We start from the raw sequence: 22,250 nt of genomic DNA, 5'->3' as shown, positions 1-22,250 counted from the left end.
TCTGAAGGCGTCACTGTGCAACACCCACTAACAGTAAATTCTCCCAACCAAATTTTGAATTTTCCCACCCAATTTTCCATGAAAATAAGACACCAAACAGGCTTTAAACAATCGTTCCACATATTAATGTTTGGAATGGTACATTTGGAGAGCCAATTCATTGCTTTGTGACGGTTTATATTGACCTAAATTTAATTAATTTATAATAATATAGTTGGGAGAATTCAGGAATTGATCAGATCAGTTTATCTCTAATTGTACATCTAGCAGTGGAATCACTATGTTAGCACCATTTTATCTCATCTGCACAATGTTACCAAGTCCCTTTAACCACTTGACTGCGGACCACGTACAATGTATGTGTTCTCGCTCTCGCTTCCCTGTGCGTACCACGTACATCGAGCTCTTTCTGTGCGGCCCGCGGAGCTTTGAAAAAGTAATTATAAAAATAGCTCATAAATGCGGCCCGCATAGCAGCGATGAAATAGGGTAACACATTTACACACAGCTATCTCTATTTCCATAATTTGTTTTTATCATTCACAACTTATTAGGCGGTGTCACACAGAGGCCGAAAATCTGGATTTTAGTTATCCTCTTAATTGGCCGTCTGTCATCAATTATTCCTTAAAAAATCCTTTAAAAAATCCCTTAAAGTTGATATTCTAAGACAATCTCAAATATTGAGATAATTACATCAATATAAAGCTTTTAACCCCCAGAATAACACTAAATGGTGTCCAACTGACAAAAACAAGTTTAGAATGGTGAATTTATGCGAGCAAACTCTACCAAAATATCTAAGTCTGAAACCCGGAAGTGCATGTAGAGTCGGGCCTCTATCCATGACGTCACGAACGGGACTCAGGGCTCAGTGAGAGTGAATGGCAGTGATATCCCTACGTAAATGCAATCCTGTCAGAGCTTAGATTTGTTGTTGTTAATGAGTATATTTGATGGATTTTCTGTTTTCATTTGAATGAAGAATAACGAAGCAACATTTTCCAGTCTCTGATTTATTTTTATATCCTCATATTTACCTGTTTGGTAGAGATTTAAGACGAGTTTACTGCTTGGGAAACAGGGTTAAATCATGCACGTATGAATAGGTGGATGCATTATCTTGTCAACCTGGAGCAGTTTTGTAAAAACGAATAGGCCTAGAACTATGATAGTACTTATCATAGAGGCTGTTCACACCTGCAGAGATAGCGCGGTCTAGCGCGCGCTAGACCGCGCTATCTCTGCGGTGTGGAAGGTACAACGTCGTTTCGGTCCGCCCAACAGCGAGCCACGGTGAGCCAAAACGGCGTGCCACTGGAGCACCTCTTGGGGGCGGTACACGAGAAATAGCGCGGTCTTAGCGCGCGCTAGACCGCCCTATCTCTGCCGGTGTGAACCCGAGCTACGATAGCACGCCGGAAGTCATTGTTCTACACGCGGGGAATTTTATACTCATTCTATTTTGGTGCGATCTGAATCTGAATCGGTACAACTCACTGTCACCCCTTGCGGTGTGAACATGCCCATAGATGTGTGTAACTGCCTCGAAAAAGGATACTGTACCAGTTTAACATTTTATGTTGTAAAATATCAAACTTGAACGAGATCATGCAAGCGCGCTTCCTCTATCGTAGCGCGACCCACAGTCCGCCCATTGGCATTCGCCGGATCCACACCGCAGTGAGATAGCGCGGTCTATCGTAGCACCCCCTTTTTTGAGAGGTCCTGTTGCCATGACGTCATGAGGTCAGAGCGGTCAAAGATTTTGCGCGCTATTACGAACTAGGAGTGTTGAGTTGTACCGATTCAGATTCAGATTGCACCAAAATAGAATGAGTATAAAATTCCCTGCGTGTAGAACGATGACTTCCGGCGTGCTATCGTAGCTCGGGTTTACACCGGCAAAAATAGCGCGGTCTAGCAAGCGCTAGACCAAGAGGTACTCCAGTGGCACGCGGTTTTGGCTCGCCGTGGCTCGCTGTTGGGCGGACTGAAACGACGTTGTACCTTCCACACCGCACAGATCTCTGCCGGTGTGAACAGCCTCAGAGACCTGCTCCTCAGTGACTACTGGTGTCAGAATTAAATTGGTAGATCGCACAATGCACTGCATGGAAGAAGATGAAGGATCTTCAGGGCCAAGGAAGGCGAGAGACATGGGAAAAAGGAAGAAGATACCATCGGGAGATCGCTGTATGGTAATGAACTGTGCATGGGTCCACTTACCAGACAGCTACTGTTCACTCCGTGCCTGGGTCGATTTCAACACCAAAACAAAAACTAGAATTTAAATCGTCACGAGGACGATTAAGGTGGTCTGAAATATGAGCATGATCCCGGCATCTGATCGAGAAATAAATGTCACATTTGTGATAGCTTATTGTCTCAGCTACAACATACTCAAAGCTCAGCGTAAACAAAGATAAAACGACGGAGATATTGCTCGCGAAATACGAGAATGTAGAATCCAGTTTTGAGAAAAAGTCATGTCCCATAGAGAATACACGCAAAATGTAAAAAATTGACATGCCTCCTTTAATCGCAAAAATACGCCATGATACCATTGTCAAAATGAAATATCGTGGGGACTACATTTGTAGAGAATATTCTTAGGTAGAACATATCAAAATTCGAAAGAAAAATGGTGAATATTTACCGAGATACAATCAATTTTCCAAAAATCTGCTGACGTCATAATATGCAAATTGAAATTTTGAGTTCGGAGGCCATTATGATGACGTCATGAGTTAATTGAGGGTCAAATGAGACATGAAATCATATCTCCGACTCATAATCTATCTAAATATGAAAGAAAATTGGGGGTATCTGTCCATTCTGAAGAGTTACAATGAATTTTGTATAGGCATGTTTTTGCACATGTATGTTATGTATTACAAGAGCTCGCACGCACGGATGCGTATCTTAACGGACGCTCATTCCGTTATTAATGGTCAGAAAAAGGTGAACAAGGTATCAAAATGCTTGAATAAATGTGCCAAATATGATGACAGAGAAAATTTGGCGATTCTACGTTGCAAAATGCGAGTACGGGCGAAAACGTGCACGCATGGGCGTGCGCGCGTTTTTTTGCAAAATGCTTAAAATTGCCTGAAACGTATGTAAAATTAATTTGGAACGAATTTGAGCATTTTAAAATTTTAATGCGCACGTACGTGCGCGTCGAGGTGCGCGCGCAAAATTTGTTTACATTTTTAGTTGACCTTTGACCTGAAGTTGATGTATACCAAATATGGTTTATTTTTTATGACTCGTTATCGAGATATGATAATGACCTGATTTTTACAAAATGGCGCCTGGATGACGTCACGATGACCCCATGAACTTGAAAAAGGTTTCGGGAACTTGATATTATAGGGCCTAATGACTATCAGAAATTTGAAGGAAATTGACCAAGTCGATTTTGTGTAAACGTATACACAAAAAAAGTGTACGGAAGAAATAAAAATAAATTAATTCGTCACGAGGACGAATAAGGTGGTCTGTCTTCAAGTCTTATGATAGATTATAATATTTACTATCTTGAGAAAGGGAGAAGTTATATAGACATGTAAACAATGATGATCGTCATGATGATCATGATGATGATGATCTTGATAGTAATTGTGATGACGATGATGATGATGATGATCATGATGATGTTGATGATTATCATCAACAGACCATGATGACAGACTGAAAAAAATGAGAGAACATTTAGATAGCATATAGTCTCAGCTACAACATACTCAAAAATCAACAAAAATCAAGCCGAAATAACGGCGATATTGCTTGCAAAAGACAAGAATGTAGAATCCAGATTTGAGAAAAAGTCATCTCCTATAAGGATTACACGCGAAAAGTAATGGATCAAGTGATAATAGGGGAATAATAAAGGAAATATGGTTGTTTATTACATTATTTGCGATTGTACGTGTTTTAATATTCAAAGGAGATGGTACAGTGAAAGGTTAAAAAGAAAAAAAAGTGAAGAAAAAAATTGTTGGAGACGCCCGGACTCGAACCAGGGACCTCGAGGTCGGAAGTCAAGTGCGTTACCGATATACCAAAACATTTCCCATAGAGATTACAAGTAAACGAAAAATGGAAATCTCAAATCCCACTTTGTAAGTGAAATATGAGCATGATCCCGGCATCTGATCGAAAAATAAAGGGCACACTTAAGATAGCATATTTTCTCAGCTACAACATACTCAAAGCTCAGCTTAAACGAAGATCAAACGACGGAGATATTGCTCGCGAAAGACAAGAATGTAGAATCCAGTTTTGAGAAAAAGTCATGTCCCATAGAGAATACACGCAAAATGTGAAAAATTGACATGCCTCCTTTAATCTCAAAAATACGCCATGATGCCATTGTCAAAATGAAATATCGTGGTTACTGCATTTGTAGAGAATATTCTCAGGTAGAACATATCAAAATTTGAAAGAAAATTAATCAATATTCACAGAGATACAATCAATTTTCTAAAAATCTGCTGACGTCATAATATGCAAATTGAAATTTTGAGTTCGGAGGCCATTATGATGACGTCATGAGTTAATTGAGGGTCAAATGAGACATGAAATCATATCTCCAACTCATAATCTATTTAAATATGAAAGAAATTGGGGGGTATATATCCATTCTGAAGAGTTAAAATGAATTTTGTATAGGCATGTTTTTGCCCATGTATTGTGGATACAGATAGCGCAGGTCGGTGCGTGCGTTCAACTTTGACAGCCGCTAATTGCGTTATTACTGGTCGGAAAAAGGTAAACAAGGTATCAAAATGCTTGGAAAAATGTAATAAATATGATAACAGAAAAAATTTGGCGATTCTATGTTGCAAAATGCCAGGACGCGCGGATACGCGCGGAAACGCGCGCGCAAATTTTGAAAATGCTTACAATGGCCTGAAACGTGTGCAAAAAAAATTTGAAACGAATTAGAGCATTTTAAAAATTTGATGCGTGCGTACGTGCGCGTCGAGGTGCGCGCGCAAAATTTGTCAACATTTTTAGTTGACCTTTGACCTGAAGTTGATGTATACCAAATTTGGTTCATTTTTGATGACTCATTATTGAGATACGATAATGACCTGATTTTTACAAAATGGCGCCTGGATGACGTCACGATGACCCCATGAACTTGAAAAAGTTAATTAGACTTGAAATCATAGGGCTTGATGACTGACAGAAATTCAAAGGAAATTGACCATGTCGATTTCGAGTAAACGTGTGCACAAAAAAGTGTACGGAAGAAATAAAAATAAAGAATAAAGAATAAAGAAAGAAAGAAAATTCTAGCGAAATCAATAGGGGATCTGTCATCGACAGACCACCTAATTACATGGTGAAAATATCGACTAATAGCACATCGTTGGCATGTATATGTCATAATTTTTAAAAGGGGTATAGATATTAGTACTATGAAATATTAAGGGAAGGTAAAGAATTTTACATAGAATTATGATGTATTAGACTTTTCAGCCTTTGAAACAAAATAAGCAGAAAATCGTATCTCTCTGCACATGCTTTCTATGGAACATCCGGGTACTTGAATATACTCTTTCCCGGACGTGATGTCATAAATAGTAGACCAGCGCCGTGACTGATTTTCTATGCAAAGAGAGGCAGATATTTTCAACATTTCAATTGAGGATTTTGAGTAGCCAGAATGTTTTTGTGATATTATATGTAATTGAAAAACTTATAAATAATATATGCTTGCCGTAGGTACTGTATAAGGATATTTATTTGCTTAGAATATCAACTTTAAAAAATCCCTCGAAAAATCCTCTAACGAAACAAGATAATTCTCCCTTGAAAGGATTTTCCAAGGGATTTTTCTGTCTGACACCAATGTTGAAATAATCCCCTTTAAGGTCAGTGTAAGGTCTGACTTAATGATTGGCTGGCATACGCGCTATCATAACTTTGGCACAATTAAATAAGCACGGATTTAATGAGACGCATTAATTGCGCATTACTTTTGATTGAACATGTGATGTCACAATGGCAATGGGCCATTAAAAATCTGCATTTTAGTTATCCAGATTATTCGTAGCCTGTCACCAGTCTGTCACCGATGTAAATGAAAAAACTAGATTTCTAAAATCTGGTTTATTCAAGATTGGTTGTGATTTTTCCTGTGACACCGCCTATTGACTACTTGGTTGATACAAAACTCCTCAAATTTCCTCTCGTTCCATAACATTAATGACATTAACATCACTCGCCGTGTTAATTTAAGTTTGTAATTTCCGCACGCAGTAACGTTTGTAAATATACAAATGTTGTGAATCGAAATGCCATGTTTGAAATGCCATACTTGTCTTCAAACTTACAACCCTTTTCTCCCACCGTTGAATTTTCTCATGAATCTTAATCGTAAACTGGATAGTCCCCTTCCCTTTAAACCGCGCTCAATGAGATGTACATTGTACAACTAATAAAGGTTAGGATATTGTACAACTAATAAAGGTTAGGATATTTTTTCTGCTGTGTCCTTGATTTTGTTTAAAATAACAACCAACATATGGCATCAACTTCGAGACCTACGAAGAAAAGAAAGGTTTCTGATGAAGGCAGAAACTTTAAATCAGATTGATCTCTGAAGTATTTCTTCATAGAAGAGAAAGGTAACCCACTTTGCCTCATTTGTCACCAGAGTGTGAATGTAATGAAGGTTAACAACATAGCAAGACATTATGACATGCTGCATCTAGCAAATTATGGAGAGTTACAGGGTGAGGCTAGAAAACAAAGACCTGACAAATTAGTAACCAGTCTAACTTCCTGAAACTTGTCCATCAAATCCCCCCTTAGAAATCACACTAAAAAAGTAAACCTGATTTTTTTTCCACTGATTTTGTTATTTGATTATTAGTTTTTGCAAAATTGCAGATGTGTACACGTATTGCATGAGTGTGTGTGGGGGGAGAGGAGAACATTACCTATGGCCCGCCAAGTTATGCCAATCGTTAGCTGTGGCCCGCGAGCTTTAAAAGGTTGGCCAACAGTGACGTACATGTACGTGCTTAGTGCATTGCACTTTCAAGACCGAAGCACTGCATATTATGCCTAGCCCTACTGTGTAATTAGCACTGCAATGACGTTATACAGGTCTTGAACAGTAGCTGGCGCTCTTCCAAAAAAAAAAAAGATCCGGCAGTGATGTTTCAGTCCCACAAATGATAGTGCGAGTAGCACGGGGTATGAAAGCGTATTAAGCCAATAGCAGTCAAGTGGTTAATGAAAACATTGTAAAGGCTATATAGTCTTAATATCAGTAAGAATTTGATGTAGACTCACACATAGAGGTTCCAAATTGATTGACAATCAAACTATTTTGAAAGAATAATATTTGAGAGCAAACTTTTACATCAGTGAGCAGAGACGTACTTTAAATGATGTCCTAGCTAGAACCCCTTTCTTGGAGGCTAACACGATTGTCTACCTGGCTATCAAATTATTTCTCAATGGACAATTTTGGTTAATCTAGCTAGCTTCATGATTAAATTCCCTTTATGACATGGATACTAAAACTATTATCTAGAGATATCATTTACATACAATCAGACTGGGTGATGATATATCAAACAACTAAGCATAATTAATTTTGCATTTTCCCGAAGAAACCAAGGAAGCCTCAGTCTTTAGAAACAATGTTTCTTTAATGAGATCAGACTGAGTGATGCTGTCGAACAACTTAATAATATTAAATTTGCATTTTCCTTGGGCAAACTAAGGAAACCTTGGTCTATAGATCGAAAAAATGATGGCGGTGGTGCTCAGTTTAATGGTGTAGGTTTATCTACACAGTTTTGAGTACAACCAGGGGGAGGGTGGGGGGGGGGGGGAAGGATCTGCACATGGTATGCATTTTTAAGAGAGGAAAGACAAGAAACTAACAACCATCACATCATGGTATAAATAGGCAATTTTGCTCTCCAAACTTCACAACATTTAGGCCTTGATAACAATTTATAAAGAGCTATTGTTTGCCACAGGCTCCATATGCCTACACTCTCATAGACCTCAGTGAGAATGGCAAGCAAGGAAACTGCTGAATATGGAGAGATTTTTTTTCCTTGCTAAGTAATCAAATAGGAGTAATTTCAAGATATTTTTGACCGGCTCTGAATTTGTTTTATTAAGGCTATCACTTAAAATTTGTTAAGTTTTATTCTCCTGAACACAAAGACCCTTGCACCCAAGAAGATCTGGAAGCACTGACCATAGCAACTCCAGAAGAAGAAGAAGACCACTTAAATATTCCCTCTGATGATTTTTATTTATTTTATTTTTTATTTATTTATTCATTTATTTATTTAATTGTTTTTGTTAAGAAATGTGAATATAAATACAGGTGTTATATACATGCCGTAGGTGATAGATATATGATTGCAATGAGAAATTAGTACTAGTAAATAAAACAAATGCATGTATAGATTAGCTGCTTAACGATTTTTACTTTTTTGAGGCGCTTCATGATCATTTGGAAGCGCAATTCTTTTTAGGGCTTCATATTACACCATATCACAGACACTGATGACACGTAGGGCCATTCATCTAAGATTTAACGTTGTTAAACGATGCCTTTAATAACGAATGCAGATTTCTGGGTATTATTTATTTCAGTGTTAGGAGTAGGATGTATCAATGCAAACAGATATAGGATATTTATGAAAGAATAAATAACTTAATCATCCTACTGAAAGAAACTTGAATGTTTAAATATACAAGAATTGATTTAAAAAAAAATCTATTTATTTATCTTAAGGTTAAGAATGTAAATATGAATACAGCTGTGTTATATATATCCTAGGTGATAGTTATGAGAATGCAATGAGAAATTAGTACTTGTAAATAAAACAAATGCATGTATAGATTTGCTGCTTAACTGTATTGTCAAACAATGCAGGTCCAGACTGTCAGGCTTTATCGTCTCCAGTGTCTCACACCAGCGTCATCACTTCACCTAGCAGAAGCACTGTGTTCTATGCCAAACCTGACTGACCTGACACTCGCTAATTACGCATTCACTGAGGAGTTCTACTCTGCATTGAAAGCAAAGGCACCATCCATTCAGGTATGTTTGTCCTAATGTGAATGTCATGGAAAGGGTCATTGAAAAAGGAAAGAATAGTATTGATGATATGATGTCTATGTATACATGTCTTTTTAAAATTCCAAACACCTTTTTTTAAAAATTATAATCCATTTACCCAAAATGTCTAAATAGTCATGAAATATGGAATGAAAGCAAACTGTAGAATCGCATAGATACTTGAAATTCCATTGTGTATTAGATTAATATTATTTTGATCACTAATCAATATCCGACCGGTTCTAATTTCGATAAAGACTTGAATTTACCAAAACTGTACAATAACCACATCCTTTTGACTTAGCTTTCTTGTGACATGAAACCAGAGTTATGAATACCTTCACTATGTTAAAGGGATTGGGTAACTTTGTCTCAGATTCTGAAACAAATTCCTAGATTTAGCGCATGCTGCAATTATAATTATAAACCTTTAGGTCAGTCAGGAACTCTATAACTTTTACAAGTCGATCGCTTGTTAGATTATCAATATATTTATGATTCGAAATCGAAATCAAATTTTTGTGTTTTCCTAACAGTTTTCATAACACTACAGTCTATTTTGGAAAACAAGTATGGTAAAACCAGTCACTCCACGATTTTTATGCCTCCGCCACCGAAGGTGGTGCCGGAGGCATCATGTTTTCGGGTTGTCCGTCCGTACGTCCGTCCCGTTTGACCGTTATCACAATATCTCAAGAACCATTTAAGATTTAAACTTAAGACTCGGGAATAGTATTTATCACCATAGGAAGACGATCTGATTAGATTTTGGAGTACGTAGGTCAAAGGTCACAGGTCACAGAGGTCAACTTATGAAATTCCTTGTATTGAGTTTGTTAGCGCGATTTCTCAAGAACCATTTGAGATTTAAACTTCAAACTTAAGGATAGTATGTATCACCATAGGAAGACGATCTGATTAGATTTTGGAGCAGGTATGTCAAAGGTCAAGGGTCACAGAGGTCAACTTATGAAATTCCATACATTGAGATTGTTATCATGATATCTCAAGAACCACTGGAGATTTAAACTCCAAACTTAGTGATAGTGTGTATCACTATAGGAAAACAATCTGATTACATTTTGGAGCACGTAGGTCAAATGTCAAGGGTCATAGAGGTCAACTTATGAAATTCCATACATTGAGATTGTTATCATGATATCTCAAGAACCACTGGAGATGTAAAAACTTCAAACTTAAGGATAGTATGTATCACCATAGGAAGACGATCTGATTAGATTTTGGAGCACGTAGGTCAAAGGTCAAGGGTCACAGAGGTCAACTTATGAAATTCCATACATTGAGATTGTTATCATAATATCTCAAGAACCACTGGAGATTTAAACTTCAAACTTAATGATAGTGTGTATCACCATAGGAAGACAATCTGATAAGATTTTGGAGCACGTAGGTCAAAGGTCAAGGGTCACAGAGGTCAACTTATGAAATTCCATACATTGAGATCGTTATCGCGATATCTCAAGAACCACTGGAGAATTTTCACTTCAAACTTAATGATAGTATGTATCACCATATCATAATATCTCAAGAACCACTGGAGATTTAAACTTCAAACTTAATGATAGTGTGTATCACCATAGGAAGACAATCTGATTAGATTTTGGAGCACGTAGGTCAAAGGCCAAGGGTCACAGAGGTCAACTTATGAAATTCCATACATTGAGATTGTTATCATGATATCTCAAGAACCACTGGAGATTTAAACTCCAAACTTGTTTAAATTGCTCTATGGCGGAGGCATCATTTTCGACTGCGCGCAGTCGAAATTCCATCTAGTTACTTTTTGAGGCACTTCATGATCATTTGGAAGCGCAATTTTTTTAGGGCTTTATATTACACCATATCACAGACACTGATGACACGTAGGGCCATTCATCTAAGATTTAACGTTGTTAAACGATGCCTTTAATAACGAATGCAGATTTCTGGGTATTATTTATTTCAGTGTTAGGAGTAGGATGTATCAATGCAAACAGATATAGGATATTTATGAAAGAATAAATAACTTAATCATCCTACTGAAGGAAACTTGAATGTTTAAATATACAAGAATTGATTTTTAAAAAAAATCTATTTAGTTATCTTAAGGTTAAGAATGTAAATATGAATACAGCTGTGTTATATATATCCTAGGTGATAGTTATGAGAATGCAATGAGAAATTAGTACTTGTAAATAAAACAAATGCATGTATAGATTTGCTGCTTAACTGCTTTGCCAAACAATGCAGGTCCAGACTCTCTGGCTTCAAGATCCCCAGTGTCCCACACCAGCCTCATCACCTCACCTAGCAGAAGCACTGTGTTCTATGCCAAACCTGACTGACCTGACACTCGCTGGAGAGGCATTCACTGAGGAGTTCTACTCTGCATTGAAAGCAAAGGCACCATCCATTCAGGTATGTTTGTCCTAATGTGAATGTCATGGAAAGGGTCATTGAAAAAAGAAAGAGTAGTATTGATGATATGATGTCTATGTATACATGTCTTTTTAAAATTCCAAATACCTTTTTTAAAATTATAATCCATTTACCCAAAATGTCTAAATAGTCATGAAATATGGAATGAAAGCAAACTATAGAAGAGCATATATAGTTGAAATTCCATTGTGTATTAGATTAATATTATTTTGATCACTAATCAATATCCAACCGTTTCTAATTTCGATAAAGGCTTGAATTTACCAAAACTGTACAATAACCACATCCTTTTGACTTAGCTTTCTTGTGACATGAAACCAGAGTTATGAATAACTTCACTATGTTAAAGGGATTGGGTAACTTTGTCTCAGATTCTGAAACAAATTCCCAGATTAGCGCATGCTGCAATTATAATTATAAACCTTTAGGTCAGTCAGGAACCCTATGACTTTTTCAAGCCGATCGCTTGTTAGATTATCAAGATATTGATGATTGGAAATCAAAATCAAATTCTGCATTTTCCTAACGGTTTTATAACACTAGTCTATTTGGGAAAACGAGTATAGTAATAACAAATGCAGATTTCTGGGTATTATTTATTTCAGTGTTGTTAGGAGTAGGACGTATCAATGCAAACAGATATAGGATTTTTTACTCTGCATTGAAAGCAAAGGCCTCATCCATACAGGTACTATTCATGTACTAATGTAAATTGTTATGGAAAGTGTCATTGCATGTAAGAAAGAGCAGACAGCAGTAATAGTTATATGTTACATGTATGTTTTTTTCTTCTCCAAACACCCTTTTTTAAATGCCATTTACTTGGTATATTGGAACAGTCATGAAATATGGAATAAAAGCAAACTGTACAGGTATGTGTGTCCTTATGTTAATGTCATGGAGGGTCATTTAAAGAGAGAAACAGCGATAATAGTTATATGCTGCATATGTATATACATTTTTTTTAACGTGAAAATGATACAACAGAAAACGATTGCTAGATCTACTTCTGTTGTTAGATCTAAATGTTCCCATTACTATGCTGAAATTTCATTTTAGCAACCAAATACCTTTGAATATACATAGCATGAATACCTACCGGTAGGCTCATATCCGAATATATCTCATATGAAGCTATTTTCATCCATGTTTGGCATTGTGTAGTGCTTTTACGTCTTTTAGTCTAAATACCTTGAGTTTCTTTTAAAACCTTATATCTTTGCTTAGTAATCACAATAAGTTTTGATACTCATTGCTGTTGCAAACCTAAATAAAAACGTGATCGTACCGAGATATCTTCCAAAAATGTGAAAGCATAATGATGAAGACAACCTCTCAAAATTAGTGTAAACATGCAGGTACATGAATTCAAAAGGTGTCCAAGAAATGTCACAGAAATAGTGATATTTCAGGAGTTAATTGATAGATTTAGTATCGGTATGGGCTTGGTGCGAGGTTCTTACACATGTCCTGTTCATATTGATCACTATGCGAGAATCCACTCTACTGCCCTCTGCGGTAAAAATCAGTAAAGCAATGGATTCGAGCTTAGTGATTAGCACTATTAAGCAATAGATGAGCATTTCATTAAAAATGTACCCAGTAACTCCTTGAATATAACTATTTCTGTGGCATTTCATGGAAGACTATCTGCTTACAATCATTTGGAGTAGTTGTCTTTTCCGATGTGTTTTCATAATTTTGAAAGATATCTTAGTACGATCCGGTATATTTGTTACGGTTTGTTTTGGCACATATTACACAGAGCTACCAACTAGTACGGATTTCCCTTTATTGGTACAGAAACTAACAATCATTACGAAAGTATGGAATGTTGTCTAAAATTACGGCAAACACGACCACACACAAAAAAACAAACAAAAATGTGAGCAGCGCCATCTCCGTGAGATGTGTTGTGATGACTTAAAAATTGAATGTTTAGCAATATTGTGTGACTAAAATCACCCCCCAAAAAGGCTAGGTATTAGTTTTACAGCATTTTATTTTCGTTCTTGGCGGCCATGTAGTGTTGTAGTGCCATTTTTTAAGATTAATAGCGCAGCATAGGGAATTATTGATTTATTCCTAAAATTACTGATTTTCTGTTCTGGAGGTTGGCAGCTCTGATTACAGCTAATGCTGTGTACTAGTGTTCCTTTCATGACTAATCCAAACTTGCCTAGCAACAGTGATAAATAATGGAACTTGTTATGATTACATCAGCTATTCAAAGAAGCATGCAGTGTTTAGAATAAGAAGAAAACAAATAGTCTTTAAAAATGTATTTGATTAGAAAAAGAATTTTCAGAAAGCCTTTTTTGTAATTCCAACATTGTTTTTTAGCATGATTCTTTCATCCTGAATAAATCAGAATGGTGGCTTGCATATTCTAATTCTAATTTTACATCAGATTTCAACATTTAGAGGCATCATATTAGTACTTAACATTGCCAAACACATATATTATGAACATAATATCAAATGGAATAATATACCAATCTGTGCTAAGGTACTCTTGTGTCGATTTATTTCATTGCTGACAAACATAAATTTTAAGGGGCTTATTTTTCATCGCCATCCAATTTCGGGAAACATGTACCTAATGTTTTGACCCTGGACCCGAGGCTCTCGGGCAGGACCCGGTTACCCAGTCCACCTTGTCCTTTTTTTTTGTTAGTGCCCTTCATTTTGAAGGATGCTCCTCCTGTCAATCCTATTTTGTTTAATTATTTAAAAAGGTAACGTTCAATTCCTATTTTGTTTATTGCGCTAAATCACAATTTAAGTAAATCTAATTAAAATAGTGCCTTCCGTGGGAACCCCCTCCACATACACCCCTCCCCCTCATCTATGTGGTATGTAAGCACATGGACAGAAAAGGACACATTCAGCAAAGAATCGGCCAAGGATCAAGGGATTAGATTTTGGGGTGAGATGTGAAAAGTCAAAGGTTACAGGGCTATGAAGTTGTGAAAATCACATAAATGTATTGATATATAAACACTTTAACCCTAATGAGCCCGGGGTATTTCGAGGGTTTCTAATACGGGGGGGGGGGATTATGACACCCCTAAGATATCGGCTATGGTTGGCTCTATGAAGATGAAAGTTCGTACACATATTGAATAAAGTATAATGAACAACAAGACAACAATAGTTTTTCAATTTCATTTCTTATAAATTTATTTATTTCTTATGTAATATGCAAATTTTTTCCAAATTTTTCTAAACACACCTACTTTGCAGTTTTACAGTGTAAAATGGTTGAAAAATTAGTTGCTTTATATATTTAAAAACTCCAACTGATGAACTACATGGTTTGTTTAAAACAGAAGTTAAGTAAAATACATTACAGTAGTTCAGTTGTCATGAATATGGAAATTGGCCAATAATAAAGGATGAAAAAGACAATATACTATTTCTTGTGTAAGATATAGCACCAACTATTTCTTATCTTGTTTATCATATTCTATGTTTTCTTTTGTTGAATGAACCCAAGATAGGTGGAATAGGAGTGTAAACCTTCTTAACAACGACAAAGATCAACTGATTTTGAAATGATCATCGATACTTCAATAGGCTAACACACTAGCAAATAGAGAAAATGCACATTTTGATTGACATGTGATCAATAATTGTCATTTGACACCCCTACTGTAGGTCCGGATTGCACAAATTTGGAATCAAAATGTGCGGGAGACTTGAAAGAAAAAATAAAGAAGTTCAAGTGGTAAAGACGCAGGGCAAAAACTCGGGGGGGGGGGGGGGGGGGGGGAGGGGGGGGGGGGGAGGGGGCGGCATTATGGCCCCCTGCCTGATTAGGGGTTAAACTAATATTGGCTCAAGTACTTGTAGTGAAACCAGAAAATAAGAACGCAGGCTCAAGTGTATACAGTTTGAAATCCTGCTTTATTAATGTCCAAGCAAAATATCAAACAAAATAGAATCTATTGGCAATCTTGCCACTCCCTACTGGTACATCTCATCTCTACAGGCCCTAGTCTATCTGCCTCGTGCCAATACACCAGGCGCCCTTTTATCGTTTCTTCTGGCATGTTAATCCAGACGCATAGTGCACGAGTACAAAACATTTGCATCACATAATAGGTACGATAAAGCAATCTATCACCTGACTGCATGCCTAGTTGCTATGTCAGACAACCAGGTAGCGTCTTATTTTGGGGTAACCAAGCGAGCCGAGATTCCAGTATGAACTCATTTTCGTACATCTTGTCAATCTTGTCAATAACAAGCTACGAAAGCTTGGAAAGAGATCACAAACAATTATACAAGTAGCTCTGTCTTGAAGTCCTGTGCAATCTCACGCACTAGACGCTGGAATGGCAGTTTTCGGATGAGAAGCTCAGTGCTCTTCTTATTTATTGCTTTGACTCACTATTTATAAAGGCAATAAATAAAACTGAATAAAAACTGAGATTCGAACCCACAACTCCTATGTTTTATGACCCTGTCCCTACCAATTGAGCTAACGATGGGTTGATGAAAGGTGGGTTTGCATGATTATTATAACCCTATCACTAACCCTAAGGCCATTACGAAAAATATACATGTTTAGCGTCCCCGCCCGTTTCCTTTTGGTGGTCGCCTCCTATTTTTTTTTTTTTTAATTAAAAACAAAAAACAAAACAAAACATGAAAAGCACTGCTAAAATGGATCTATTTCTGATTAAAAAATATCATTAAAAATTGTCGGCGGCCATCTTGAAAAATAGCCTGACTGTCAGGGAAAATGTACCGAGTGGCCATTTTGAGCGGCCATTTTGAAAGAAAAAAAAAAGGGCCTCCTGTTTCTTATTTTTCAAAAAAACAGTACGCTAAACATGTTGTTTTTTTTATTTGGCCTAACGGTTACCATGTGCGCATGCGCAGGTTTCCTTCCCGAGTGCGCATGTTCAGGTTTCCTTCGCAAGCTGGGCTACCTTGCTTACAAAAAAATAAGACGCAACAAGATTCTAGGCTATTAAGTCAGGACAGATCTTGGAAATAAATTATTCTCAAACACATTACTTACAAGAAAGTAGACAGCTTCCACCAACCCAAGCCATTTTAGGGTTGAATCTTAAACATAATGCTCTTCTGCTCTGTTGTATATCAACGATATCCAAGACAACATCCAGTCCACAATGCGTCTCTTCGCAGATGACAGCACCCTCTATCGTGAGATTCGATGCCCTGAGGACCATCAAATCCTAAAGGACGATCTCCAACAGCTGTCCAGGTGGTCTTCAAACTGGATGATGGACTTCAACGTGAAAAAGTGCGCTATCCTCACCATCACACGGAAGCGTACTCCCAGCATCCGAGAATACCACCTGTCAAATGGACTGATTCCGAGAGTGAAAGAGTACAAGTACCTTGGAGTAACGGTTGCTGCTGATCTCCGTTGGAACAAGCACTGCCAAACCATCCGGCATAAAGCAAGCCGTACTCTAGGTCTTCTTCGCAGGACTCTCTCACCCTGTACCAGGGATGTAAAGTCCAGGGCCTACACAGCCTTAGTGCGCCCCCAATTGGAGTATGCCTCGGAGGCTTGGAACCCACACAGCGTCACGGTCACAAAAATGCTAGAGCAAGTACAAAGAACAGCGGCTCGCTTTGTGTACCGTGACTACAGATACACCACATCACCATCAGCTCTTGTGGCAGCTCTAGGGTGGGACACGCTTCACACACGTCGAATCCTCGACCAATGCACCCTTCTCTACAAGATCCATCACCGACTTGTCCCCATACCTGCACCAACTATTGTTATCCCTGCTACATACTTCGGAAGACATGACCACAACCTGAAGTATGTAATTCCTGTTGCAACTATCGACTCCTTCAAGTTCTCATACTACCCAAGAGCAATAAGGATCTGGAACCATCTGCCAGGCTCAGCAGTCAATGCAACAGGAATAACCAACTTCAAGGAGGCTGCTCTACCCTCCATCAGAATGATGCAGCCCCCCGTTGGTTCTCACATCATATAAGCTTACTAGCTTGGTTTTTACTTGCACTGGACTTAGCATATTTTACTGTAAATTGACAAGTGCTTTGTCCACACACCATTCCAGCAATTCATGACACTCCTTGTAGTCACTTGCCTCACCTACCATCCCAGTATAGCTTCCTGAGTGAGCTGCCAAAGGGATTACCCAACCAAGTACCAAGTATCCCCTAATAGTATGAAAAAGTGGAAAGATTTGTCTAACGGGTAGTTGATTTGGATTTACTTGTTGCCGATACCATATTCCACTACTACTGATATAGTGGATACTACTACCAGTACTAATGTAAATCTCTTGTGCATAATTTGTCTTACCGGGTACTCTTAGCTTTTTTTAATTCTCCATACATTCTGTTTAAGGGATGTTCATTAACTTCACCTGTTGAGTGTGTATTCCCCAAGAAAATATAACATGCCAGAATGAAATAGATCCACTTACTTGAAACTGATACAAGGTTTACAAGCAATTTTGCTATTACGTTTTACAGGGTTGTTTTCCTCAGATCAGGAAGGGAAACTTCAGGTTCAATGGAGATGCTCAAGATGACTTGAACTCATTTCTTGACACCCTCACATGTTTGCAAAGGTCAGTACAGTATATGTGATAAACAAAATTAAGATTCAGGTAACAGCATGTAGACTTTTCATGAATAGTGCGATATATAAATAATTAAGAGCCTCTAGTAGAATACTAAGAAAAGCTGCATTGCTGATACTTCTTCAGGGAGCATGTGATAAAGTGATACTGTTTACCTTTAAAAAGAAAGAAGAAGATGTCTTACAGTACTGAATATTTAGAAACAGCTTTATTGAACAAATTTCCAACTGTAAATTGAAATCAGTCAACCTAAATTTTGTTGATTTTTGTGTTCATTATATATACTGTATACATATGTTGTTGTTGTTTTTTTGAGGGGGGGGGGGAAGGGGGGCTGAAGTCTCTTTTATTTATTTTTTCTTCTTCAGTCACTGATCAAAATGTTTCTTGAGACTAGTACTTTCAATAAGACCAATAATAGTTGATTTTTTATTTCTCATCTTGCAAACAAATAGTAAGAAAAAATATGTTTCCTTTATAGCTCAGCCGACTTGGCCAACTCAAACGTTACTCTGTTTACCATCATTCATTACTGTCTTTATCAACCTTATTTCAGGTCACTTCGCCATTTTTCCAATCTTCTATCAGGCATGTCTGCTGCGTACCACACCCCTGCTCCAATTGAGCCATTCAGTGGTTATTATTGCAGTCCTGGGTTTAGAGAGGCTTCTTACAATCCTACCTACCATCCCACTATGTCAAGTTCTGCTCAATCTCCTAACCCTCCAGTCTCAAGACATGATGAACCTACCATGTTTGCAGGGTACCTTTCACCAAAACAGTATCAACCGTCAGTTCATGAGAGCACAGGTGCTACACATACCGTCATGCCTTGGTCAAGTCAGGATCCCTACACTCGATCCTCCCATGCCACTCCATCCAGCTCTGCTCTTTCGTGTAACCCTCCAGTCTCTGGATATCATCAACCTGCCATGTCGAGACGGCACATTTCAGATGCACCATATCAACCAATGATTGTAGAGCGGTCAGGATCTAGCCGACCTCCGCCTAGTAAAAATCAATCCACTACAGGATTCCATTCAGCTTCCCATTATCCACCAATTGCATGGGAAAGAACAAGTAGACCAGCTTTTTCCAGTCAGGTATCACATTCCACCAACTTTTTGTTCCCAATCCAAAGTACAAGCAGTAGTGGTAGAGACCACCCTCAACAGCAACCCATGGGTGATGTATACTATCCAAGAAGGACATTACCACCATCAGATCAACCTCAACAGCAATCCATGGGTGATGTACACTCTCAAAGAAGGACATTACCTTCATCAGACCACCCTCAACAGCAACCCATGGGTGATGTACACTCTCAAAGAAGGGCATTACCACCATCAGACCACTCTCAACAGCAACCCATGTTTGATGTACACTATCCAAGAAGAACATTACCTTCATCAGACCACCCTCAACAGCAACCCATGGGTGATGTACACTCTCCAAGAAGGACATTACCACCATCATACCACCTTCAACAGCAACCCATGGGTGATGTACACTATCCAAGAAGAACATTACCACCATCAGACCACCCTCAACAGCAACCCATGGGTGATGTACACTCTCCAAGAAGGACATTACCTTCATCAGACCACCCTCAACATCAACCCATGGGTGATGTACACTATCCAAGAAGAACATTACCTTTATCAGACCACCCTCAACAGCAACCCATGGGTGATGTACACTACCCAAGATGGACATTACCTTTATCAGACCACCCTCAACAGCAACCCATGGGTGATGTACACTACCCAAGATGGACATTACCTTCATCAGACCACTCTCAACAGCATGTTGGCAGTACATCAGATACTCTATGTCAATACTCTCAGACACACAGAGAGGGAAGCTGCAGTCGGAGCAGGCCCTGCAAGAGGCAAGTTCCTTCTACTCAGTCAAGAGCTCCACAGGATGATCCTGAAATGCCAGAGAAGCAATCAAAGTATGAGGTCTAGTTGCTATGATATCGGTAGAGTAAGACAGTTTCCCAGTGGCAACACTTCATCTTGACTTTGTGTATATAATGATACAGGGCTCCACACTGACCGTTTTGGGGGAAAAGAGGTTGAGATTAAACTTTTTGCAGAAAGGGACCATGTTGTGTGGAAAACGTTTTGAAAATACTCCAAATAGGAATCATTTTTGACTTGGCTATGATCATGTATAGAAGGTGACAACAACTAGTTGTTATAATGATAATAGCAATGGCTTCTGATATAGTACACATGCCATTATACCATATGACACTCAAACATTATTACAATGGTCCTAGGCGGCTGAATATGTAGCACTTTGGCATATCGTGTGCTGATGTGTACCTGGGTGGAGAGTGGCAAATGTAGATTAATGCCTTAATTGTCAAGGATGTTTAACCAATTTGTTTTTGGTGATTTGTATGCAATGTATGAAATAAAACTCAACTTTCCCAAAGTGAGTTATGAGGTTATGTATATAATATTTCAAATTGCCTTATTAAAATTTCACTGTATTTGTCAATGCCATTGCACACATGTTCAAAACAAATATAATTAAGTAGAATCTGAATGAACTTGTGAATTAATTACCAGAAATGACTCGGATGTTAAGAGCTATATTGCTCTAGTTATCATGTCAGCAAACTTGATAGAACTTGGTATACTTGAGAACTAGCTTTGTCTGGTAAGGGTGGAATGTCATAGGCCAGAGTAATCAGTGTAACATTTTATCCGACATTGATTGTTGTTTTAAATTTAGAAATACATCCACTTCTAGATTCTAAAATTCATTTAAGGAAATATATTTCCAGGACTTTCTTTACATCACTCCAGTGTATATGTTAATATGCTGCTATAATTGTAAGATACATATCTCTTTGTCAACGTACCATGCCTGAGTTATCAGTGTAATATTTAATTTCACATAGATCATTGTTTGTATATGTTTATCTACATTCACCAGAACTTAACAATAAATCCAGTTGAAGAGATAGTTTCCTGCATTCTATTTACATCACTCCAGTGTATATTTAAATATGCTGCTATACTATATTAAGATACTTGTCTCTTTTTTCAATGAAACATGCCTGAGTTATCAGTGTAATATTTAATTTGAAATGGATTATTGTTTGTACATGTTTAGCTACATTCACCAGCATTATGATAAATTCAGTTGAGGAAATATTTTCCTGGATTTTTTTATTGTCATACCACTGTACATGTAAATACGCTGCTATACTATTAAGATACTTGTCTCTTTTGTTAATGTAACATGCCTGAGTTATCAGTGTAATATTTGATTTGCCATGGATAACTGTTTATACAAGTTATAACTACATGTAGGCTACATCCACCAGTACTATATAATAAATCTAATTGAGGAAATATTTACCAAGTTTTTCTATATCATTCCAGTGTATATGTAAATATGCTGCTAAAACCATACCATACATGTTTATTCTAATTGTATCCAGTTCTGCATTTCAATAATGTTGGTGATATATATTCCAGGCTTTTCTTCGCATTATTCCATTATGATTATGCGATGGTATCATACATGTATATTTTGAACTTGTATATGTTTGCCAAACTTGCCTTGTAAATAAGTTTTATATTTTAGTAAGTTTGCATTCCTGATTGGCTTATCAGATACAAACATAAATAGTACTCTCATGAGCATTCTGTTACCTTGCCTTTTGATCACTGTTCTCTTCTGATTAAGTGATGTCATTTTTATAATCCGCTCGGATCTTCATAATAGACAATGTGAATCGCTCGGATCTGCGAGTTTATCCAGATTTGTTCATTCAAAAGGATGTACTAAACAGGTCTTTCTATGGTAGTTAATTATGAATAACTGAAATGAAGTTTGCAATGCTGTAGATATTTCAACATTTTGATAAAGTTGTAGTTTGATGATTGTGTATTTTTTAGTGACTATCCTATTAGCTGAAACAGTGTCATGTGACAATCAAAATGTTTTTATACATGCATTCGCACAATTTTGCAAGATGACAACCTTATTTTTTATGATAGAACGCGTGCAAATAGTGAATTAGATTGCGCACATCTCTTCTAGTTCTCTTAGCGTTATCCATT

General features: G+C 37.5%; 1 long non-coding RNA gene across 1 annotated transcript; it reads left to right on the top strand.

The window, feature by feature from the left end:
• Nucleotides 1–12,081: 12,081 nt before the first annotated feature.
• LOC105440325 lies at nucleotides 12,082–19,388 on the top strand. Its single transcript, XR_004062569.1, has 3 exons — nucleotides 12,082–12,242; nucleotides 18,053–18,150; nucleotides 18,719–19,388. It is a non-coding gene; the product is annotated as an uncharacterized LOC105440325 (long non-coding RNA).
• Nucleotides 19,389–22,250: the final 2,862 nt, after the last annotated feature.

Source organism: Strongylocentrotus purpuratus, unplaced genomic scaffold (genome assembly GCF_000002235.5).
Source record: "Strongylocentrotus purpuratus isolate Spur 01 unplaced genomic scaffold, Spur_5.0 spur5_scaffold_1, whole genome shotgun sequence".
NCBI classification, from domain to species: domain Eukaryota; kingdom Metazoa; phylum Echinodermata; class Echinoidea; order Camarodonta; family Strongylocentrotidae; genus Strongylocentrotus; species Strongylocentrotus purpuratus.
The sequence above is the reverse complement of the archived record's forward strand: the minus strand, read 5'-3'. Positions and strand labels throughout refer to the sequence as shown.